The sequence below is a fragment of the Carcharhinus amblyrhynchos genome, chromosome 6, assembly GCF_965287045.1.
Source record: "Carcharhinus amblyrhynchos chromosome 6, sCarAmb.v2.hapA, whole genome shotgun sequence".
NCBI lineage: Eukaryota > Metazoa > Chordata > Chondrichthyes > Carcharhiniformes > Carcharhinidae > Carcharhinus > Carcharhinus amblyrhynchos.
In genome coordinates, this window is record NC_137329.1 from 44,533,535 (window position 1) to 44,559,588 (window position 26,054).

General features: G+C 40.7%; 1 protein-coding gene across 6 annotated transcripts in view; it reads right to left on the minus strand.

Moving 5' to 3' along the window:
* Window positions 1-26,054, minus strand: part of dagla (diacylglycerol lipase, alpha) — a 379,214-nt gene that overhangs the window by 327,335 nt on the left and 25,825 nt on the right. The window contains exon 1 of one of the 6 annotated variants that reach the window (XM_080190332.1): window positions 22,096-22,141. The exons of the other annotated variants lie outside the window; for them this stretch is intronic. The gene's annotated coding sequence lies outside the window, so the exon portion shown is untranslated. Of the gene's footprint in view, window positions 1-22,095; window positions 22,142-26,054 lie in introns of those variants that run through there. 6 annotated transcript variants of the gene reach the window in all.

Below are 26,054 nucleotides of genomic sequence, written 5' to 3' on the forward strand. Positions count from 1 at the left end.
GAAGAGAGTTTCTTGAATTGGAACTAATGGACACAGGTTGGCGGTTAAGAACTATATTTTGCATGTTTAAGTATTTCAATTGATAAAAGTTAAGTTAATTCATTCATTATAATTAAATTGTATTATTAAGTAAAGTTTGTTTGCACAAAAGCTTCCTAAAGTGTCAGAAGAATCACACCTGGAGTGAAAAACCTTATCCTCACACTAATTACAAAATAGAAAATTTATTGAGGGCTAGATGGGCTTCATAACTTACTTTGCGGTTTCTAAATTGTACCTTAATAAAATTGGGGGTCCTTGTAGGATTAAAAGCTATTCGACATTGGGTGTTGAGGTCCTGTTGTTTCTTTTCAGGCGTTGCATTCAGTTATTCTGGAATAACAGCTCTTTCAGTGGCTAACATTCTCCTAGGCGTGGGAGTCTCTCACAGTGGCTTACTAAAGGTGGTGAAAGCAAAGCTTTTGGAATTGGCAAACAAGTTGTAATTGACTATATCAGAAGGGGCGAATATGGCGAAGATAATTGCAGTGATAGCTCAGCATTTAAAACTGCCAGAATTCTAACTGTCTTAGAATTTGCTGGAAATCAATTACAAATGAAACAGTTTGAATTACAGAAGTGGCAAGGAAGAAAGAGAGGGAGTAGCAATTGCAGCAAGAAGAGAAAACAAGATGAAACAGTTTGAGTGGTGATTAAAAGTAGAGAAAAAAAAAGAGAGCATAGCACTTGCAGAAGGCAGAGCAAAAAGAAAAAACTGAATAGCCCTGATGGAACAAAAAACAAGAGAGAGAAAAGGGAAAGGGACAGTGACTGAACTTCGGAAACTGGAATATCAACTTCAACCGGAAGAGACAACGGTAAAGCTGAGAAAAGTGACAAGGGTACAGGAGACGAACAAACCCATTGTAGTCAAAGGCTGGGTAGAGATCTGTGTAAATATATACTGCAGTTTTATTACATTAAAAATGATGTCTTAATGAGGAAGTGGGGACTTTTACATATTCAGGTGAATGAAAAGTGGGCAGAAGTTCATCAAGTTTTATTACCAGTGGATTACAGAAAGAAGGTGTTGCAGGTGGTGCATGATGTTTGAGTACATCATTTAGAAGTAAGAAAATCTCTAACAAAAATGCAAAAACATTTTTATTTGCCTGGACTGCATGAAGATGAATTTTGCCATACACACAAGGTTAGAGGAAAATCTCAAGCAGTAATCAAACCAGCACCCTTAATATTCATTCCAGCATTTGAGGAGTCTTTTATGATGGTCCTAATTGATTGTCTGGGAGACCTCCCTAAAATGAAAAGTGGGAATCATTATTTGTTGACTATAACGAATGTGTCTATTAGATTTCCAGAGACCATTTCATTACAAAATATTACAGCTTAAAGGATTGTGGAGGAGTTACTTTTTTTTTAAAACCAGATATGGACTATGCACAGAAATAGATCAAGGATCAAATTTTACATCAAGGTTACTCAGAGAGATTATGGATAGCTTGGGAGGACTGCAATTTAAATCAACTGCGTACCTCCAGAATCACAGGGAGCATTAGAACAGTGGCGTCAAACTTTAAAGACAATGTTGAGGATCTATAATCAGAATTATCCAGAGGATTGGGATAGAGGAATTCCATGTGTACTTTTTGCAATTACAGATGCACCTAACTAGGACTGGTGAGTCGGCTAGACAGCATTTAAAGCAAATAAGAAATCAAAAATCTGTAGTTTTGCGAGGAGATACAGTATTAGTACTATTACCAGTGGTAGGTGACCCACTAAAAACAAGGTCTAGTGGGCCTTATTAAATCAGAAGAAAATTGAGTGAGGTGAATTATTAAGAATGCTAGACACAAGAAAAACTCAATGTCTTGGTGAATATGCTCAAACAGTATTTTGATAAGGAAGGAAAACAGAAGGGTGGTGTGTTAGTTGTTACAACTAAGAGTGAATAAACAAATCCAGATGATTTTAAATTTGACATTTCCCAAATTAGATTGGACAATGAGGAAATTATCAGAAGTTGGAATAAACTATTGAGTTACCTTCCTGAGGAAGATCAAAATGACGTGAAAGAGTTATTACAATCACATGGAGCAATATGTGGGAACAAACTGGAAAGTACTAAAATTGTGCATGATGTAGATGTAGGAAATGCTGTTCCAATTAAGCAACATCTGTATAGACTTAAACCACTAAAGTTAACACAGGTTCAAACAGAAATTAGAATAACAAAAATGGTATTATTGAAGTGAGTTGCAACGAGTGGAGCTCAACCACAGTGATGGCACCAAAACCAAATAGTATGCAACAATTGCGTGTTAATGCAGTTATGAAGTCAGGTTCCTATCCTATTGCTCAATTGGAATACTGCAATGAGAAGGTGGGCCAAACAAATTTCATTTCTAACCTTGGCTAGCATAAAGGATACTATCAGGTACCTTTATCCGGAAGAGTGAATAATATTTCAGCTTTCATAACACCAAATGGTCTGTACCAGTTTCAAGTCATGTCATTTGGAATGAAGTGTGAACTAGCAACATTCCAAAGATTGACGAATAAGGTCATTTTTGAACAAAGTGTTCTGTGTACACAGATGATCTGGTGGTTTTCAGTCAGACACAGAAGGACCATTTGGAATATCTAAAGGAATTGTTTGACCAACTTCAGGAAGCAAGCTTGGCGGCAAACTATGGACTCAGTGGAACAGATTACTTCTAACTTTGGCACACTACTCAAGCCAAATGGAAATTACAAATCTTCTTCAGCATAAATTTAGTTTACTTCTATCTTCATATCACTTTCCTTCATCCCTACTTGAGTCATTTTGTTAAATTTCCACCTCCAGATTTGATTGTTCCAAAACTGCCCTGAACAGACCTCTGGTCCTCTATTTCATTCATTTCAAAATTTCAGCTCATCCAAAACTCTGCTGTCATCTTTCATTCAACACGATCCATCGCATCTAGTTCCCTGTTCCTACTGATATATTTTGGCTTTTGAACCCCTTATACCCAAATGTAACATCTTCTTCCTTATATTCAAGTTTCTTATGGCCTCATCCCCGCTATTCTTTGCAACCACCTGCTATCTCTTATAACCTTCTGCAGTACTACAATGAACCACTGCTCTTCACTCATTTAACACTGTGTCTTCTCATACCTCACTTTGCTCCACTATTGGCACGCAAGAACTCTCTCTCTAAATTTTCCGTCTTTCCATTTTCTCTTACCCCTTTAAGATGTTCCCCAAAGCTCAACTCCTTGATAAGACTCTTCTAAATCTCTCCTTGTATGGACTGGCTTTTAATAATTAATGTGACATGTCTCCATGTTCTATAAATACAAGTTGTTGAACAAAGGCATGCGGACACAATTTCAGTGAAAAAAATGCATCCTTACCCTTTGATTTCATTAGACGTGCATATTTTCATGACATTTGATAATTATGAAAGGCATCATTCAAACTAAATCCTGTGTCACAAACCTTTAAGCCACAAGAGAACATGGAAAACAAGATATCTGTGATCTCACTGGAAAAACGACCAGTAAATACCAATCAAAACCAAACTGAAGCAGCTTTGAGCTTTATTATCTGCATAATCTATTTAATTTACATCAGTGCTCATTCTTCATGGGCAAGCCTGGTCACAAAATCTTGGTGTTGTCAACAAATAGCTTAAAATCCAAATTACTATTCTCTACTCATCACCACACAGGCATAATGAGTTAAATCGCTTCTTTACATAAGAACATAAGAAATAGGAGCAGGAGTAGGCCATCCAGCCCTTCGAGCCTACCCCGCCATTCAATAAGATCATGGCTGATCTGTCGTGGCTCAGTTCCACATTCCCGCCCTCTCCCCATAACCCTTAATCCCCTCGCTTATCAAAAACCCATCAACCCGCGTCTTAAAAATATTTAGCGAGGTAGCCTCCACCACTTCAACGGGCAGAGAATTCCAGAGATTCACCACCCTTTGAGTGAAGAAGTTCTTCCTCAACTCCGTTCTAAACCGCCCCCCCTTTATCTTGAGGCTGTGCCCCCTAGTCCTTCTGTCCTTTCTGAATGGGAAGAGTCTCTCCACCTCTATCCTATCCATCCCATTCATCATCTTATACGTCTCAATGAGATCTCCCCTCATTCTTCTAAACTCTAACGAGTACAAGCCCAGTTTATTCAGCCTCTCCTCATAGCTCAACCCCCTCAACTCTGGCATCAGCCTAGTAAACCTCCTCTGCACTCCCTCCAAGGCCAAAATATCCTTGCGTAAGTACGGCGCCCAAAACTGCACACAGTACTCCAGCTGTGGCCTCACCAATGCCCTATACAGCCGCAGCAAGACCTCCCTACTTTTATATTCAATCCCCCTCGCTATGAAGGCCAGCATCCCATTCGCCTTCCTGACCACCTGCTGCACCTGCAAGCTGGGTTTTTGCGACTCATGCACAAGGACCCCGAGGTCCCTCTGCACCGTCGCCTGCTGCAGTTTTTCGCCACGTAAGTAATAATCCTTCCTACCATTATTCCTACCAAAGTGGACCACCTCGCACTTGCCAACATTAAATTCCATTTGCCAGTTCCTGGCCCATTTGCCCAGCCTATCTAGATCCTTCTGCAGACTCTCCACACCCTCCGCGCAATTTGCCGTTCCACCAATCTTGGTGTCATCAGCAAATTTCGACACCATACACTCGGTTCCCTCCTCCAGATCATCTATATAAATGGTAAATAGCTGAGGCCCCAGCACCGACCCCTGAGGCACTCCACTAGTCACCAACCGCCAATCCGAATAGCACCCATTGACCCCCACTCTCTGCCTCCTATTTGACAACCAGTCCTCTATCCACGCTAACACCCAACCCCCAACTCCATGTCCCCTGACCTTCTGCGGTAACCTCTTGTGAGGTACCTTGTCAAACGCCTTCTGAAAATCAAGACAGACCACATCCACCGGCTCTCCTCTATCCACCGCCCTAGACACATCCTCATAGAACTCCAGTAAATTTGTCAGACACGACTTCCCCTTAACGAAACCATGCTGCGTCTGCTCTATCAAGCAATTCCCCTCAAGGTGCCTCACTATTTCCTCCTTGATGACGGATTCTAACATTTTACCTACAACAGACGTTAAACTAACCGGCCTATAATTCCCCGCCTTTTGCCTGGCACCCTTCTTAAACAACGGCGTAACATTAGCCGTTTTCCAATCTTCCGGCACTTCCCCGGAATCCAGCGACGTTTGGAAAATAACCACCAAGGCATCCACTATCACCTCCGCCATTTCTTTCAGAACCCTCGGATGCATTCCATCCGGTCCTGGGGACTTGTCCACAATCAGCCCCTCCAGTCTGTCGAGCACCACCTCTCTAGTAACAGTAATGTCATTGAGACCTTCCAGTCCTACCACCTTTTCATCTCTAACACCCAGCAAATTATTCACTTCCTCCTCTGTGAAGACCGATGAATATAATAGCAAGGAAGCTATAACAGGCAAGCTCCACTAATAATCAACCTACAAAGAAAGCTTTTCTTTGCTCTATACTGAGCATCTAAATTTCAATAGAAGTAATTTTCCATGAATTCTATGAAGCTGAATCTCTTTTAGAAACTTATTTTTGAACGATGAAATATTTCAATGGGTGCTGCAAATTGCTTTCTTCATACCTACTTCATATTCTTTCACCATGGATGTGGCCTAACCTGCTGAGTACTTGCAGCATTTTCAGTTTATTTCCGATTTCCAGTCTCTACAGTATTTTGCTTTTGAAACTTCTAAAACTCCTACCTGAATCATTACAACTTGTCAATTCTTCTCATTAATCTCAGAGCAAAGCTCCAACTAAATTAGTTGTGTTTCTCTCAGTATCCACTATCTTTAAAACTTAGTCTTATTTATATCTTGCATGCCCTATAATCAAAAACAAAGTATCTGAATGACATGCAAACCCGTGATTTTTTTCACACGGCAAGCATATGCCACACCTAATCAGACTGCAGATATTGCTCAGGAGGCTGCAGCGCCAAGACAATCAATTCTCCAAACCAAAAATCAGTCACAGAAAGTTAATTGTCTGAAAATGAATATGTTGCCTAGGCAACAGGACAATTGCTGATGTTCAATGTTCCTCATTTCCTGTTAACAGATTGGGGAAAAAAAACTAAGGATGAAGAAGATTCGACCAATTTGGTTATTGTCTTGTCAAAGCCACAGGGAATTCACAAGGCCTTCATGAACACTCCCACAATGAAGCAAACCAGCAGCATTATTGAGGCGCTCTATAAATTATTTTAAAAGATGGTTCAAGGATTTAATAGTTCATTTAAATTGATGAATTCAACCATTATTTTAATTTTCATCCGAATAACTCAATAAGATCTTTCAAAAATTCCAACTTTCGCCCTTCTAGTTTCGTGTCTAGTATCACATGATAATAAATGACCATTCTCCATGTGTGAGGTTGAACAGTAGGTGCTTCAACCATGGGAGACATTACAATCCTGAGGTCATAACTTTGCAAACCCATTCTCTGTCTCTACTCACCTTCACGATCAGTCTTATTTAGTGGCTTGCAAAACACTACAAGCTGTAACAGAAAATATCCCCATGGTTTGCAATCCACACATCCTTCATATAACAGGCACAGTACATAATTAGATCACAGAATTCCCTTTACAGTCTCAAATATCTTGGCTCTTAGATTTTTACAGCATGCATGTTTACATTGACAGGTAATGTCTAGCAAAGCTTCCACTACACTCTGAAGTCACTAAGCAAAAACAAAACTAAACTCAGCACTTTTCTTTCTGGATACAAATTAACACCATACTTACAATGTCATGGAACAGTCACAAACAAGATTTAACTTTGTACATTGACATGCTGATAGGATTAGATAACATAGGGTGAGAAGACTCACGCAGAATATAAACAACAGCATCAACCAGCTAAGATTTACAACAAAAACTGGACTATGTAGCTTTATATATATGACAAGGTAATTTTGACTGTACTCAGCTTAATGCACGGCTGCCAAGTTAACGTGTTCAGTTTTTAGGTAATTTGATTTTCCAGATGTTGACAGAACGAATTCAATTACATTGTGACTTGATCACAACAATAACATAGCCAGATGTGATAACAATAATCAACAACACAAATAAATTGCAGTGCAGAACCTTTAATAGAAAAAAAATCCCAAAGCACTTCAATGACAGAAGTTGAACAAGAAATGAGGAAAACCTAAGTTTAGTAGCTTTTGAGGCGCGGTGCACGGAACACTTTGTCACTAAGGGTGACACTGGTGCCTTTAACCAAGGTAATCTGTGTGTGTGAACAAGGTGGAAATTAGATTGAAGAGCTTCAATAAGGGAGTGTTGGAAGAAGCCTATGGATTGAACTGTGAAGCCACTCTTGCTCTATTATGCTAGTATATCACCTCAAATTTTAGTTTGGCCCAATCAACACTGCATGCCTTAGTTTTAGAATTATATCCCATCAAATTCAAATTGAAATGAATAATACAGCTATTCCAGATCAGTAGATATCTGCAAAATGAAACACATGAAGAGATGGCAACAAAAATTTGAAATATCTTAAATCCAAATTTTCTATATTTGTTTTTCTCCCCTTCAGTCTCGATGACATTAATACCCTCTTGGTTCAATAATACAAATTTTAAATTATTTCTGGCCCAAATGCAAACATTGACAATGAGTAACAGGTATCCAACCATGGATAAGGCATCAAGTTGCCCTTCAATCTTCTGAATACTGGTAGGATTATATAATCTATATAATTATATAGTATCTCCTTCTAATTTAACCCTTGGAGTACAGGTATCATTCTAATAAACCTTCATTCCTAAAAATCAATATACCCTTTCTGAAGTGTGGTGCCTAGCATTGCTCGTAGTACTCCACATGTGATCTAATGAGGGTTTTGTATAAATGAAGAATAACTTCTACCCCTTTTTATTCTTGTTCATTAATTTATTTTTTTTTTAAATTCCATCAGCTATTTTGGCTATTTCCTGCACAGGTTCATAACAACCAATGTACCTAGACCCCCAGATTGCTTTGGGCTGCCGCAGTTTCTAGCTTTTCACCATTTAGACAAAATGCTGTTCTATCCTTTTGAGGTTCGAAGTGGATGACCTCACATTTGCCTATATTGATACCAAATTGTCAATCATTTTACCCACTCAATATCTCCAATTTTATACTTCCAACTACACAGCTTACAATGTCATCTCGGGGTGTCAGTTTTTAGTATCATTATTTTCTTCATGTAGGTTGGTTACATAAATTTTGATGAGGCCTTCACTAATTCAACTTTAGTTTTTTTAGAATTTCTGGCACGCTAATGTCTTTCTGCAGTTTTGGGCGCCGCACCTGTGCAAGGATATTTTGGCCCTGGAGGGAGTGCAGAGGAGGTTTACTAGGCTGATACCGGAGTTGAGGGGGTTGAGCTATGAGGAGAGGCTGAATAAACTAGGCTTGTACTCGCTAGAGTTTAGAAGAATGAGGGGAGATCTCATTGAGACGTATAAGATGATGAATGGGATGGATAGGATAGAGGTGGAGAGACTCTTCCCGCTCAAAAAAGACAGTAGGACTAGGGGGCACAGCCTCAAGATAAAGGGGAGGCGGTTTAGAACGGAGTTGAGGAGGAACTTCTTCACTCAAAGGGTGGTGAATCTCTGGAATTCTCTGCCCGTTGAAGTGGTGGAGGCTGCCTCGCTAAATATTTTTAAGAAGCGGGTTGATGGGTTTTTGATAAGAGAGGGGATTAAGGGTTATGGGGAGAGGGCGGGAAAGTGGAACTGAGCCACAACAGATCAGCCATGATCTTATTGAATGGCGGGGCAGGCTCGAAGGGCTAGATGGCCTACTCCTGCTCCTATTTCTTATGTTCTTATGTTCTTAAATATTGATGAAAACTCAGCATGTCTGTCATTTACCCATTTTCATTGGCAATATCACCATTAGCAGTTTTCAAGAGACCCACGAACACTCTTTTTGTACCAGCATAATCGTAAAATAATATTATATTGATTTTGATACCCCTTGCGAAGTTTTTTTTTTAAATATTTCCTTTGTGATTCTTTCTTACATATAACATAGAACATTATAGTGCAGCACAGGCCCTTCGGCCCTCGATGTTGCGCCGACCAGTGGAACGAATCTAACCACCCTCTAACCTAAACTATTCCAATGTTATCCATATGCCTATCCACTGACCATTTGAATGCCCTTAAAGTTGGCGTGTCCACAACTGCTGTAGGCAGGGCATTTCACAACCTTACTACCCTCTGAGTAAAGAACCTACCTCTGACATCCGTCCTATAATTACCACCCCTTAATTTAAAGCTATGTCCCCTTGTGTTAGCCATCACCATCCGAGGTAAAAGGCTCTCACTGTCCACCCTATCCAATCCTTTGATCATCTTGTATGCCTCAATCAGGTCACCTCGTAACCTTCTTCTCTCTAATGAAAATAACCTCAAGTCCTTCAGCCTTTCCTCATAAGACCTTCCCACCATACCAGGCAACATCCTGGTAAACCTCCTCTGCACCCTTTCCAATGCCTCCACATCTTTCTTATAATGCGGCGACCAGAACTGTACGCAATACTCCAAGTGCGGCCGCACCAGAGTTTTGTACAGTTGTAACATGACCTCACGGCTCCGAAATTCAATCCCTCTACCAATAAAAGCTAACACACCGTACGCCTTCTTAACAACCTTATCAACCTGGGTGCCAACTTTCAGGGAGCTATGCACATGTACCCCGAGATCTCTCTGTTCGTCAACACTACTAAGAGTCCTTCCATTAGCCCTATATTCTGTACTCCTGTTACTCTTACCAGAGTGAATCACCTCACACTTTTCCGTATTAAACTCCATCTGCCACCTCTCGGCCCAGCTCTGCAGCTTATTTATGTCCCTCTGCAAACTGTAACATCCATCCTCAGTCTACAACTCCTCCGACTTTGGTGTCGTCAGCAAATTTACTAATCCATCCTTCTACACCCTCATCTAGGTCATTTATAAAAATGACAAACATTAGTGGCCCCAAAACAGATCCTTGAGGTACACCACTTGTAACTGCACTCCAGGTTGAATATTTCCCATCAACCACCAACCTGTCTTCTATCAGCTAGCCAATTCCTGATCCAAACTGCTAGATCACCCTCAATCCCATGCATCTGCATTTTCTGCAATAGCCTACCATGGGGAATCTTATCAAACGCTTTGCTAAAATCCATATACACCACGTCAACTGCCTTACCCTTATCCACCTCTTTGGTCACCTTTTCAAAAAACTCAATAAGGTTTGTGAGGCACGACCTACCCTTCACAAAACCGTGTTGACTATCAATTTATTTCCCTCTAGATGATTATAAATCCTATCCCTTATAATTCTTTCCAAAATTTTGCCCACAACAGAAGTAAGGCTCACTGGTCTATAGTTCCCAGGATGGTCTCTACTCCCCTTCTTGAACAAGGGGACAACATTTGCTATCCTCCAGTCTTCCGGCACTATACCTGAAGCCAATGATGACATGAAGATCAAAGCCAAAGGCTCTGCAATCTCCTCCCAAGCCTCCCAGAGAATCCTAGGGTAAATCCCATCCGGCCCAGGAGACTTATCTATTTTCACACTCTTAAGAATTGCCAACACCTCCTCCTTATGTACCTCAATCCCGTCTAGCCTACTACCTGGTATCGCAGTATTCTCCTCGACTACACTGACTTTTTCCTGCGTGAATACTGACGAAAAATACTCATTCAGTGCCTCTCCTATCTCTTCAGGCCCCACGCACAACTTCCTGCTGCTGTCTCTGACTGGCCCTAATCTTGCCCTAACCAATCTTTTATTGTCACCCTTTGCCTCTTTCCCATTTACATATGCTTTTTTCACATTTTTGTGTGTTTCTTACTTATTCTTGTGTTGTCTTACCCCTTCAGTTGTCCAAGGCTGTAACTTTAGGCAAGTAAAGCTCTTGCCTCTGGGGAATAAACTGGTTTCTCTATTACCTTAAATTCTTTTCTGAATACCTCCTACTAATCTTCTGCCATATCAGCCATTAATGGATTTACCTAGTTCACTGGGGATAGTTTCATCTGTCCTTTGAAGTCAGTCAGCGATCATGGCACATTTCTCTCTTCAAGCTACAATGAACGCAATCACACTGTGATCGGTATTAGCAGCCCATGCCCATATGCAGCAGGATCTGGACAATATTCAGGCTTGGAGTGGTGGCAAGTAACATTTGTGCCACACAAGTCCCAGGCAATGACCAACTCCAACAAGAGAATTTAACCATTCCAACTCAATTTTTAATGACATCACCATCACAGAATCCTCTGCCATCAACATCCTGGGCTTACCTCAGACCAGAAATTTAACTGGATTAGTCACATGAACACATGACCACAAGAGCTGATTACAGGCTCAAAATTCTGCATACAGTAGCTCATCTCCTGACTCTCCACAGCCTATCCACCAAGGCATTAGTCAGGAGCTGAGATGGACTACTTTCAAATTGCCTTGATGAGTACAGGTCCAACAACACAAACACTGGACACCACCCAGGTCAAAGCAGCCCATCACCATCTTCAACATTCACGCTCTCCAGTATCAACACATAGTGTGTACCATCAACAAGATGCATTACAGCTACTCACCAAGGCTCCTTCGACAGCTTCCAAACTGATAATCTTACCACCTAAAAAAAAACAAGGACAGCAGATGCATGGGGTCGATACCACCTGTTAGTTTCCCTTCTGAGCTTCACGTCATCCCGGCTTGGAACTATATTGCCCTTCCTACACTGTTGTTGGATCAAAATCCTGGAGGCGACAGCTCACCACCATCTTCTCAAGGGAAATTTGAGACAGGCAATAATGCTGGTCCAACCAGCAACACCCGGATCTCATGAATTAACAAATTAAAAACTATTAGATAAATGTTAACACATCAATAGGTTAACTAAACCTGGATCATTACTCGTGGTCTGTTTCCTTGTTGGTTCCAAGGCACACTGTTGCAGAAAACTTTTCCCCACTCAGAAGAAATAAAGTCAGCCCAGAGAAGGAACAAAACATAAAACCTTCCTTGCTTTTATGGCTCTGTTACGCAATCTATCTATTGCGGCCATCAAAGAAGCTGACTCTGAGTTTCTAATCATTGAGAGAGATTATTCAAACAAAATCCATTAATCCAGAAGATTAGTGGCAAAAAGAACATTTGAATGTGCTTTATCTCTTTCTGCAGGTCTGTCAGAGCAGATTTTCAAATCAAAAATCAGTATAATTTTATTACTTAATTTTGTTTAGTTAAAAGGCTACTTTTGCTTATTACTCAGTGTTTTTCTTATACAAATGATGTATTGGTTATATTATTATTAGGATTTCACTAATTATATTGTGAGCAAGTAAAGTTGTCACACTGTGTGCGTTTAAATTAGGATACAAAAATACAATACAATTTGATTGTTTTTTTCAAGTATGGCTTATAAATGGTTAGTTTACACAGATCTCTATAACACTAGGATGAATACTTCGGCAGGGCGGCGAATATCACTATACATCAAAATTAAACCATGAACTGATAATCTCAATCCCTGCACAATAATGTATGTGCCACAAGACTTTTCTACTCCCAGCCTGGTGTTATATCACATAAAACTTTTTCCATCTCCAAAGTATGTTTTATGTCATTCAGACCCTCGAGATATAGGTCAACTGGCACAAAACTTTTAACGCTCAGTACAAGTCAAATCTTTTGGTACAATACTACTCACATGGAACAGTTTCTTTTCAATTTTCATGCGTGGAGATCTGCTGCAGGGACTATCTGTCCTAACTTAGCTGCCCAAAACCAGACTACGTTATCGGTGTAATTGCAAATAAGGTACCACTAACAAAAATAGAAAAGAGGATTCTGCAAGTGCTCCTGGAATGTTTTTATGGATGGAGTTTGAAAACCTGCATACCATAAATCAATGAAATACTTTCTTCTTAAATAAGTTAGTCTTTCAAATTATGAATTCACTTATTTCTGCTATATTTCAGCCTTTTGTTATTGCAGAATCTTCCAGTTGATCACCCTTAGCAGTCACCGATGTACCCATCAGAACCATACCAGAATTGTAACCATACAATGAAGAACGTGATAATCTTCACCTCTGAGATTAAGCAATCACAAAATTTCCCCAGAATTTTAGGTAATTTTTTTGCTTAACTAGAACAACCAAAAATAGGTCAATTGTTCAACGTATTATTTGTGGAACTCTGCTGTGCACAAGTTAACAGTTGTGTTTACCCAGACCACAACAGTGACCGTGTGTCAAAAGATTCATCAGCTTTAGGACATCCCAAGGCCTTAAGAATTTAGGAAGTAGTAAATAAAGAAAGCTATTCGGTCTTTCATGCCTGTAATTTCACTCAATAAGTTATCTTCCACCTCAATTCCACTTGCCTCAATATTATAAAGTTGCTGTAAAAACCCTTTATTTCATCTATAATTACAATTTGGTCTGATCAATCAACCTCTCCTCTCCACTGAGGTTTTATCTACCGTATCAGTTTGTTCGTTTCATGTGTAAAAGCACAATAAAATCTATTAAGGAAAAACTGCTTCATTGTTTTAATATTCCAGCGATGGTTTTTGGCATTCCTCAGTGAAAGAGAGGTATGGAGTATTATTCAGATGAGAGGTGGCGCACAATGCATCGCACTTTGATTTATCCTTGGTCATGGAAACTTTCTATTTCATCAAGAATGTTTTATGTTGTGGTAGTCAATTCTGTGTTTACTATTGCCTGGTGTGGCTCAGGTGCCCCACTCTAGCATGGCAGTCTCTCCCACATTTGCTGCAGAGGAAAATAGTGAGTTCAGAAGGTGCACAATTCACTGGCTTCTGTTTTCTCTGGGCCTGCTTTGCAGCTAGCTGAGCTTTTCATTTCTTCTCGCTTCTTACAAAAACGATCCGAATAATTGGCCTCTAGACTACACCATTTGTGGCTGTCACCCAATTGCCAAAGTCAACCACCTTTATAACTCACTTATAGCAGAGATATTGACACTCTGGAGGTTGTGATCCACTAGTTATTTTGTTGTACATTAGGTATTTGACATACAACCCAATTCTGCTTTTGAGTACTCAAATTAGGACAGATAAATCTAGCTGAGCCAGCACCAAAGTTGTTGACTTAGCAATGAGTGCTTGCTGACAGAATGTGCATGCTCTAGGCCCTCTAAGTTGGTGACCTAGCCCTGCCAAGAGATATACCAAAGATACATATGAAACAATGAAAGTGCAAATTGTTCAGCCTTTTCTTCCATTTGCAGGTCACACCACAGTAGAGCAATTCAGTGGGATACAAGCTTGATAAACTTGCAGTTTGTTGTTCTGAGTCAGGTTGCTGTTGGCCCACACTCTCTTACTCAGCTTGGACATAGAAGCTGTAACTGTTGAGGCACAGAGTGCATTCCTTGCACCAGAATGACAAGACCTGAAGCTCTTCACATATTGGATCTGATACCTGCTTGACACAATAGTCCGCCAGGGAAGCCCTTCATTTCTAGGCTTGCAGTGACCCTGAGATAAGTGGGTCCTGAGTAAGTTTGTTGATCAAACAAAAAAGAAACTCAGGACTTAACAACTGGCACTGGATCATGGGTCAGTACCAAACAAGGTGCTGGTCAGAGTCAGGAGCAGAGACAAGATCAGAGCAGAATAGCTCCTCCCAGCTTCAAATTACTTACCTTCTTTGTTGCAAACAATCTCCAGGACTGGTTTGCAGTGCCTCAGAGCACACTAATCTTGGGGACGGGACTTCAGTCAGAAGAACTTAATCTATATATGAAAAATGTACATCTGCAAGTATAGGAAAGGACTCCTTCTGTTTGGCCTTCCCTGATAATGGCAGGCAAAATACATCCAGTGAGAAATGTGCGCTAGCTTCTTTGATACATTGAGGGCCTTGTAAGTCTGCTGAGAAGCATGTCAAAAGAGAATTCCTAGAACTCAATATAGGCACTAGACTAATATGTTGGTATAGTTTTTAATGGCTTAATCTACATGCTACACATATCAGGGTAAATCTTGTCAACACCCTTGTAGGATAGTTACTTTTATCTCAGTTACTATGTTTAATACAAGAGCTGCAACTATCATCAAGGAATGCGATCAATCCAGAACTGCTGTTCTTAACTGAGCAGACCAAAGATTTTTCAGTGTCAGTTTAATAAAGAAAGACATGAGGAAAGGCATCAGGATGTTCCTGCTTGCATCTGAAAGTGACTTAAAAAAATTACAAATTACAAAAACCACTTTTTGTTGTATTCAGGTGAACTGCCTGTCTGGAAACAGGAAGGGGCCAATCATCATTTTCAAACTCCTTCTGAAAAAATCTATTGAAATGCTGATTTGCCATAAGTAATTCGGCATAGTCCACAAAGAACCATGGGCATTTCTCTCCACAAGACAGAAACAAGAAGGCAGACCAATCTAGGGATTGAGTCTGCGCCATTAGCATCATTCTGCATCACAAGCGACCCATCTGGCCAACTGACCCTGGCAACTTTTCCATCACAGGAGCCACTTCACTCCAATGCTTGACCTACTCAAATAGCTGAAACAGTGATGAAGCATTTTTTTGTCAAACCACACCTTTGCCTTCCACCCCATTCCTCTGTACCATCATCTCCTTCAAACACCTCAAACCATTCTACATCAGTTCCCACTCTTCCCTATTCTGTGAATTTAATTTAAAACTTGCTTCGCATATGACTCTCCCAAGCATCAGATCAACTTCATGATCTACTCCCTTTTACTTTGCACACAGCAACAATCCTAAGTAATTTCAACATGCACTTAACTACCTTATACAAATTCTCCTAGTCTCAGCCTCAAAATGCTGTCCACCCACCAACTTCACTACATTCAAGGTCTCTTTCAATAGCAGATTCTCTGCTTCTGTCTCACTAAGTCACTTTGTCCTGATTTTCCATATTTGCATTCTTTATCTTTATTCATACTAACACCTAAGTGGCTTTGTGTCAGTCTCAACTATTTTAGAACAGAATCATAGAATTCCTACAGTGCATAAGGATGCCATTCAGCCCATTGAGACTGCACCGACAACAATCCCACTCAGGCCCTATCCCCATAGTCCCATGCATTTACCCTGCTAATTCCCACAGACACTAAAAGCCAATTTAGCATGACCAATCAACTAACCTGCATACCTTTGGACTATGGGAGGAAACCTGAGCACCCAGAAGAAACCTATGCAGACACAGGGAGAATATGCAAACTCCACACAGACAGTCAGCCAAGGCCAGAATTGAACCTGGGTCCTTGGCGTTGTGAGGCAGCAGGGCTAACTACTGTGCTACCTTTCTGTCACCATCTTCTCTTCTACATGGCTCAAGTGCCTGATGAAGCTTATCCTTTGCTAATATACTCAATATCTTTATCATTTTTTCCAGCAAGGTATATAATGGCAATATCACGTGGGCAGCAAGGTCCAAACAGGAAACACTTGTGCTAAAACTATGAAAATGACATCAGTGGAGGAATAGTCCAAAATTGTCAAAGAGGAACAAGCACAATTAAAGTGAGGCCCCAAATTTCTCATGAACACCCAAAATTGGTCACAGCTAATTTAGTTGGATCAAGACTCTGATATTCCCAATCTAGTCAAACAACATACCCATCCTTAGTAACAGACAATATTAAAAACAATCCAATTCAACAGCTTTCAAACCTTTTTAACCAAGTTCCTTAAAAAAACACTATTACAAGATAGTTCCTTCCCCTATGAATACTGTGCTTTCTACCATTAAAATCAGAAAAGAGTGACGTGAAAGAGGATTGTAAGAGACTTTCTTGGTCTCATTGAAAATATTGCAAAGGATATCTTATGAAACTGCCTTTAGTGTGAACTGGAAAGGACACAGTGCTTCCTTCCCTGGGCATTTTTAAATTGCAATCTAATTAAATAGACCTGCTTAAAGAGGTCATGGAAGAATGTGGTTAATTGCTTCTATTTTAAGACAATGTACATTAACATCAATTGAATACTTAGCAGCTATGCTGGTTGCTTAGGTGAAAAAAAACTTTTCTGATATTACTTTAGAATGACTCATCTGAGTTTTTTTTAAGGAAAACATTGGAATTGGACATTAGAATCAACTATGTGCAAGAAAAATGCAGAGTAATGCACATGTTTGTTTTGTTTATTTAAAACCAAAAGAGCACTTGAACACACTTGGCATCAAGCACAAGGAGTAATTCAATGCAAAAAAGGTCAAGGTTACTTAATCAGCCCACAACTGTACCACAGGGAGCATAACAGGAAGGAAGGAAATGCATGTATATGTACTCAAGTTTATAAAGGTTGTTCGTCAGTCTCCATAAACTTACATATGCACAAGCTTCCTCTCCAGACTATTCATCCTGTTTACATTTTTATACCAATCTTTTTCCATTTCTAATTTATAGTTAACACTTAATTTAAATTGCATACAAAAACACATGCTTCTGCTATGTCATTTCTTGCTCAGCATTCATCTCTAGCTTTTGCGTTCAACACCGATGTTCCAAGCGAATCAAGTGTCATCCTCCATCCCTGTCACTTCCATTACAGCATTGTGAGTAAGGTCATAGAAGATGGACTAATTACATTAACACCACCGTAACAATGTACATGCATGTAAATTTGCGAAGTTATGTTTTACACTTGCATTCAATTGGCTGAAATATATAATCACAGAAAAATAAATCATTAGCAAAACAGTAATTAGAAAACCAACGCGATGACAATCCTAATGGTTAGACTGAGGCAAGAAAAATAGCATTAAGCAAATCTTCATGACAAATGAAAATGTTAAATCATGCATGAGCAGCCAGCAAAATCTATCAATAAAAGGAGAGTCAACTGAAATAATACCAAACATTGTTCTGATAATACTTTTAGCTATCATTTTGTCCACTAAACTGAAATTTACTATTAGAAATAAAATTTATAAAATTAAGAAATAAAAGTTAAATCAAAGTTTACAATAAAATTATTCAATTAGGCTATGCAGATTAGTCAAATTCAAATTTCATCATCTGCATGGTCAGATTTGAACCCATTTCATCCCAGCATTCAAATTGGCTTCTGGATTACCAATCCATTACTACTACATTACCATCACAGAAAAATTGGTATTGAATAACTTTTTTGTTTCTGTCTTCACGGAGGAGGACGTGAATAATTTGCCGGGTGTTAACGATGGAAAGGTGGTAGGACTGGAGGGTCTTAATGACATTACTGTTACTAGAGAGGCGGTGCTCGACAGACTGGAGGGGCTGATTGTGGACAAGTCCCCAGGACCGGATGGAATGCATCCGAGGGTTCTGAAAGAAATGGCGGAGGTGATAGTGGATGCCTTGGTGGTTATTTTCCAGACGTCGCTGGATTCCGGGGAAGTGCCGGATGATTGGAAAACGGCTAATGTTACGCCGTTGTTTAAGAAGGGTGCCAGGCAAAAGGCGGGGAATTATAGGCCGGTTAGTTTAACGTCTGTGGTAGGTAAAATGTTAGAATCTGTCATTAAGGAGGAAATTGCGAGGCACCTTGAAGGAGATTGCTTGATAGAGCAGACGCAGCACCGTTTCATTAAAGGGAAGTCGTGTCTGACAAATTTACTAGAGTTCCATGAGGATGTGTCTAGGGCGGTGGATAGAGGAGAGCCGGTGGATGTGGTCTTTCTAGATTTTCAGAAGGCGTTTGACAAAGTGCCTCACAAGAGGTTATTGCAGAAGGTCAGGGGGCATGGAGTTGGGGGTAGGGTGTCAGCGTGGATAGAGGATTGGTTGTCAAATAGGAGGCAGAGAGTGGGGGTCAATGGGTGCTATTCGGATTGGCGGATGGTGACTAGTGGAGTGCCCCAGGGGTCGGTGCTGGGGCCTCAGCTTTTTACCATTTATATAGATGATCTGGAGGAGGGAACCGAGTGTAGGGTGTCGAAATTTGCTGATGACACCAAGATTGGTGGAACGGCAAATTGTGCGGAAGGTGTGGAGAGTCTGCAGAAGGATCTAGATAGGCTGGGCGAATGGGCCAGGAAATGGCAAATGGAATTTAATGTTGGCAAGTGTGAGGTGGTCCACTTTGGTAGGAAGAATGGTAGGAAGGACTATTACTTACGGGGCAAAAAACTGCAGCAGGCGACGGTACAGAGGGACCTCGGGGTCCTTGTGCATGAGTCGCAAAAACCCAGCTTGCAGGTGCAGCAGGTGGTCAGGAAGGCGAATGGGATGCTGGCCTTCATAGCGAGGGGGATTGAATGTAAAAGTAGGGAGGTCTTGCTGCAGCTGTATAGGGCATTGGTGAGGCCGCGGCTGGAGTACTGTGTGCAGTTTTGGGCGCCGCACCTGCGCAAAGATATTTTGGCCTTGGAGGGAGTGCAGAGGAGGTTTACTAGGCTGATACCGGAGTTGAGGGGGTTGAGCTATGAGGAGAGGCTGAATAAACTGGGCTTGTACTCGTTAGAGTTTAGAAGAATGAGGGGAGATCTCATTGAGACGTATAAGATGATGAATGGGATGGATAGGATAGAGGTGGAAAGACTCTTCCCGCTCAAAAAAGACAGTAGGACTAGGGGCACAGCCTCAAGATAAAAGGGGGGCGGTTTAGAACGGAGTTGAGGAGGAACTTCTTCACTCAAAGGGTGGTGAATCTCTGGAATTCTCTGCCCATTGAAGTGGTGGAGGCTGCCTCGCTAAATATTGTTAAGACGTGGGTTGATGGGTTTTTGATAGGAGAGGGGATTAAGGGTTATGGGGAGAGGGCGGGAAAGTGGAACTGAGCAGCGACAGATCAGCCATGATCTTATTGAATGGCGGGGCAGGCTCGAAGGGCTGGATGGCCTACTCCTGCTCCTATTTCTTATGTTCTTATGTTCTTATCACATCCTGCCAGTAGCCCCATGAATAAAACTGACAACCTCGCTTACCCTCTTAGAGGTACAACTTTAAACAATGCATCTTCAAGTATTGCAAAACAGAGAACGGTAGAAAGACTGAGCAGAATTTGCACAGAGAGAAGCAGAGTTAATGTTTTGCAGCCGTATGATTCTTCGGAATATCTTCTGCTGTTGGCAGATGATGGCATCATGGTAGTGTCACTGAACGACTAAATGCCATGAATCCAACTAAAGCAACTGGTGGAATTTAAAGTCAATTAATCAATCTGGATTATAAAACTAGTTTCAGTAATGGTGGGTGAGGTGATTATCACTTTAAGGCCAGATTTACTGAGTAAGGGTCATGTGGTCTTAATGACCAATCAACTTCCAGCATGGGGAATCACAAAGGGGAGAAGTTTTCCCAGTTCGAATGAGTGTACGATAAACTAGATTGAAGCATGCAGCTAATGAAGCAACCTTGTAAATAAAATTTATTTGTCCAACTTAAGAAGTCTCTAGAAGGACATTTTCACATCTAACAATGAGGATAAATGATCCTGGCACTGCCTCTAGCCCTACATCTGAGTTTCACATTTTAAACATGACTGAACAAAAAAAACTCACCAGAATGCTGCGCTACGTGCGAATAGTCCCACTTGACTCCTCCACTGAGGACTGGAGTCAATATATTGATTTTACTTTGGTTTTTACTTCTAGGCAAAGAATAAAGGGGAAGAAGCAAAATGCAAAGCAATTCTCCGGAGCATATTAGAAGTCAGACCGACAGTCGTATGCACAATTTCACAGTCCGAAGTGCACCCAACTCCAAGTCATTTGGTGAGCTTGGAGATTTAGTGAAGGATAATTTTCAACCCAAAGTATCAGTCATAATCAAGAGGTGAAAATTTAACTTGACAGCGAGAGCACCAGGTAAATCAATCACAACATTATTGTTTTGGAGCACCCCGAAACAACCTGCTGCAGGATCGGTTAAGTTGTGGTATTAACAATTGCACCATACAGTGCTGATTACTAGAAGTCACCATACATTTTAAACAATAACAGAGAGCGCTGGCTGAGGAAAGCACTGAAAAGATTCACAGGAGCTGCAGAGTGCACAAAATGGTACAATATACCAATTAGGGCAGGAACCTGCAGCCACTCATGGAATGAAATAATTCCAGTCACCTATAGTACAAAAAGATATGGCGGAGGCAATCAATGATTAAGGTGAAATGTTACTGACATCGGGACACTCCTAAATCATAGATGTTTAAGGAGACTGAGCGTCTTTACTGTCACAAAAGAGGACGTTTGATAAAAGAATGCAGAGCTAAGTCAAGACAACCGAGAAACCAATCAGTCAAGGTGTTACCAGTACACACCGTGAAAGAGCTTGACACCATCAATTCTGATATTGACACTTTTCTTAATCTTAAAGCAGTCAAGCCAGACCCTATTACTGTAACACGCTATGTAAATTGCAAACTTCCAAGTATGAAAGTGGATACAGGAGCATCAGCCACTGCAATGGGTAGGCACACATTTCAGTACTGAGAGGTTGCCCAATCACTGAACTCGAAGGACACTTCTGCCACGTTGAAGATGTACACAGGAAAAGCAATAAAGGTAAATGTCACCACAATAGTTCTCCCGGTAATAATAATGATGGGCCAAGCCTTCTGGGCCATATACGGACTTAAAGAAGTCAATTTGAATTGGTCAGAGATCTTTCAAGTGCAGACACACACACACACACAAACCATCTAGCAAAACTTAAAAGTTTTAAAGATATTTCAGGACGCTAGAGTCCACCTCTAGAAACAGAAGTTCACCTTTCAAGCCACCAAAGTGAGCAACCTGTTGTGTTGATACACAAGGATTGCATGCCATGGATGAAAAGGTCAAGGTGATAAAGGAGGAACTTTCCCCACAAACATAACCAAACCCAAATTGCTTTTGGAGATGGGAAACTACTATAGGCAGTTTTTAATCAAATGTAGCAACTGCATTGACCCTCCCCCACCTTGCATATTCTGCTCAAGAAACACCGACATTGGTCCTGGAAGGCTCATTAGGAAGTGGCTTTCAACAGAGTGAAACAATTGTTGCATTTCTCAAACCTGTTAGTGCACTATGACCCATCTGAAGAGCTGATATTGACCTTTGATGCCTCTCCACATAGCGTAGGTGTGGTGTTGTCTTGAGATGGACAATGACTCAGAAAGGCCAAGGCTATCTTGCCAATAGCTTCAGCAAGAATTCAACGATGGACATTAATTCTGTGTGCATACAAATGTACTTTCAAACACTGTCCTAGGACAAAAGCAAATGCGGATACTCTTAGCTGCCTACCTTTCCAAGAAAATATCACATGTACTGCTGCACTCCAAAAAATTGTCTTGACATGAAATATTGTAGACATAACAGCCTGTGTGAAGCAGATCAATAATTGGACCAAATAAGATACACATCTGTCCAAAGTAAGAGAGACAAGATACTTACAGGATGAACAAATGAGCCAGTTTCCAATAAAATGAAACCATTCTTTATCTGCAAAAGTGAATTGTCAGGATCACATCATACTCTAAAAGAGCAAGAGTAGCTGTTTGTTCCTGCACCAGGCAGACAGCTGTTCATTATTGAATTATACAGCATTCATCCTGGCATCTCTTAAGATGATGCTGCTCACCGGAAGTTATGTCTGGTGGCCTGGCATTGATGCAGATACCAGCAAGCTAGTCAATCAATGTTAACTCTGCCAACTGAAGCAAAAGTTGCCAACTATAGCCCCAAAACAGCCCTGGGAATGGCTTGGCCAGCCATGAGCATGGATCCACATCAACTATTTTGGTCCATTCTTGGACGCAATTTTTTACTCATGATTGATGCACACCATACCTGAAGTCAAGTTTCAGACAATAGAAGCTTATTCGCAAATGCTAAATTTCAAAACTTCACAAGCCCAACAGTATTGAATACATCAGAACCACACTTCACCACCCAGCACCCAACGGACTAGTTGCGAAAGCTTTGAAACTGTCAGGAGGAATCTTAGATGCCAAAGTCTCACGCTTCATTCTGAGTTACTGCACCAGCCCACATGCAACAACAGAAGTTCCACCAGCAGAATTGCTAATGAAATGTCATCTCAGAACAAGACTGAGTCACCTGTTTCCAAATTTTCTAGGGAGGGTACGGACCAGTCCAGGTAATCATAAAACAAGCCAAGTTTCACACAGTAGAGCATGGAAATTTATGATGGATGAAACCATATACATGAAAAACTTTAGTGAACCAAATTGGATCCCCGGAATTGTTTCTGAGACTGGACCCCTTTCAACCAAAATTAACACACAAGGATGGATTGTTCATAAACAGATGGACCATTTAAGAAATGCTCCTGCAGTCAGTGTTGCCACCAAGAAATGTTTTCAAATCCATAAGCACCAAAATACCAGATCAACCTGTTATAGACATAAGTGATGTCTCTGTTGAAGCAAATAGCAGTCAAATACTTGTGCCAAAAGGGATATTTATTTACAGTTCTTGTTAACGTCAATACTGTGGAAGAATCTCAATCTAAAAAAATTAAGCCAGAAAAAGAAACCCTCCTCAAAGTCTTGATTTATAATGATTGAATCTATGTATATAATATGTAATAGAATTCAGGACCAAATACAAATGTAATTATTTGTCTGATTTTGATAGGTTATTTTCTATTCACTTGTATAAACTAAGCTAGTAAATAAGCATTGCAAAAGGGAGTTAAAGCAGGAGGGATGAGATGATATTCACTTTAAGACCAGCCTTACTCAGTAAGAGTCATGGAGTTTGAACAACGAATCTAATACAGGGAATCTCTCTAAGGTGAGATGTTGTCCTAGTTCAAAGGAGTTACATGCCAGCTGAAAAGTTTAGAATGAAGAATGAAGTGCAAGAATTTTGTGCACTCCACGCTTTTCACACAGTTTGTACCTCAATTATTTTAGGGTAGTTGAAGTCGCCAATGATTACTGCCTTATTGATTTTGCAATCATAAATTAGGCTACATATTTGCTCTTCTAACTCCCTTCCACTTTTTTGGAGGTCTGTAGTACAATCCTAAAAGTGTGGCTGCCCCATCTCATTTGATGCTTCATTTAGTATATCATCACTCCTTAACCAATAATGCTGCATCTCCACATGATTATCCCCTCTCTGTTCTGCCTGAAAACTCCATATCCAGGGATGTTCAGCTACCATTTTTGCCCCTCCTTAAGCCAATTTGCCATTATAGTGATATTATCATCCTGCCACATGCCCTCAGTTCATCTATTTTATTTGTTATACGCATCTTTTAACAGTGTGAAATACTTTTTTTAACCTGTGTTTTTTCTGTCTTTCAGAATCACTCACTAATTCGCAATTTTCCCTTCCTTGCTCTGAATTTGCCCTCAGGTTCCCAGTCCTCTGACAGTCAATTGAACACGCTCCATAAGCATGGCAAATCTCTCTGTGAGGATATTCATCCCAGTCCTATTCAGATGTAGACTGTAGCTTTACAAGTCACACTTTTCCCAGAACCTGTGCCAATGACACAGAAATCTGATGCTCTCCGTTCCACATCAGCTTTCCAGCTAAGTTTTTAAATCGCTCAATTCTCCTAATTCTAGACTAACCTGCACATGGGAGCAATCCCAAAATTACTGCTTTAGAAGTCCTGCTATACAATCTCTTTCCTAATGGTTATGGAACCAAAAGAGATGGGGGAGATACTAAATGGGTTTTTTGCATCCATATTTACTGAGGAAACGGACATGGAGTCTATGGAAATAGGGCAAACAGGTAGGGAGGTCATGGAACCTTTACAGATCACAGGGGAGGAGGTGCTGGCTGACTTGAGGCAAATCAGAGTGGATAAATCCCCAGGACCAGACATGGTATTCCCATGGACCTTGAGGGATGCTAGTGTTGAACTTGCAGGGGCCCTGGCAGACATATTTAAATTGTCAGTATTCACGGGGGAGGTGCCGGATGACTGGACGGTGGCTCATGTTCATGTTAAAAAAGGTTCCAAAAGAAATCCAGGAACTTATAGGCCAGTTAGTTTGACGTTGATGGTGGGCAAGTTATTGGAAGGTGTGATAAGGGATAGGATCTACAAATATTTGGATAGACAGGTAGGGAGAGTCAACGTGGCTTTGTGCATGGTAGGTCATGTTTGACCAATCTAATAGAGTTTTTCGAGAAGGTTACCAGGAAAGTGGACAAAGGGAAGGCGGTGGGTGTTGTGTACCTGGATTTCAGCAAGGCCTTTGATAAGGTCCCTCATGGGAGGTTAGTTAGGAAGGTTCAGTCACTAGGTGTACATGGGGAGGTAGTAAATTGGATTAGACACTGGCTCAATGGAAGAAGCCAGACAGTGGTTGTGGAGGATTGCTTCTCTGAGTGGAGACCTGTGACAAGTGGTGTGCCGCAGGGATCGGTGTTGGGTCCATTGTTGTTTGTCATCTATATCAATGATCTGGATGATAATGTGGTAAATTGGATCAGCAAATTTACTGATGATACAAAAACTGGAGGTGTAGTGGACAGTGAGGAAGGTTTTAAAAGCTTGCAGAGGGCTTTAGACCAACTAGAAAAATGGGCTGAAAAATGGCAAATGGAATTTAACACAGAAAAACATGAGGTATTGCACTTTGGAAGGACAAACAAAGTAGAACGTACAAGGTAAATGGAGTGCAGCTGAACAGAGGGATCTGGGAATGCAGGTACAGAATTCCCTAAAAGTGACATCACAGGTGGATAGGGTCGTAAAGAGTGCTTTTATACATCGGAGTATCTAGTATAAAAGTTGGAGTGTTATGGTAAGGTTATATAAGGCATTGGTGAGGCCGAATTTAGAGTATTGTGTACAGTTTTGGTCACCTAGTTACAGGAAGGATGTAAATAAGGTTGAAAGAGTGCAGAGAAGGTTCACAAGGATGTTGCCGGGACTTGAGATGCTGAGTTACAGAGAGAGATTGGAAAGGTTAGGACTTTATTCCCTAGAGCATAGAAGAATGAGGGGAGATTTGATAGAGGTGTATAAGATTTTGAT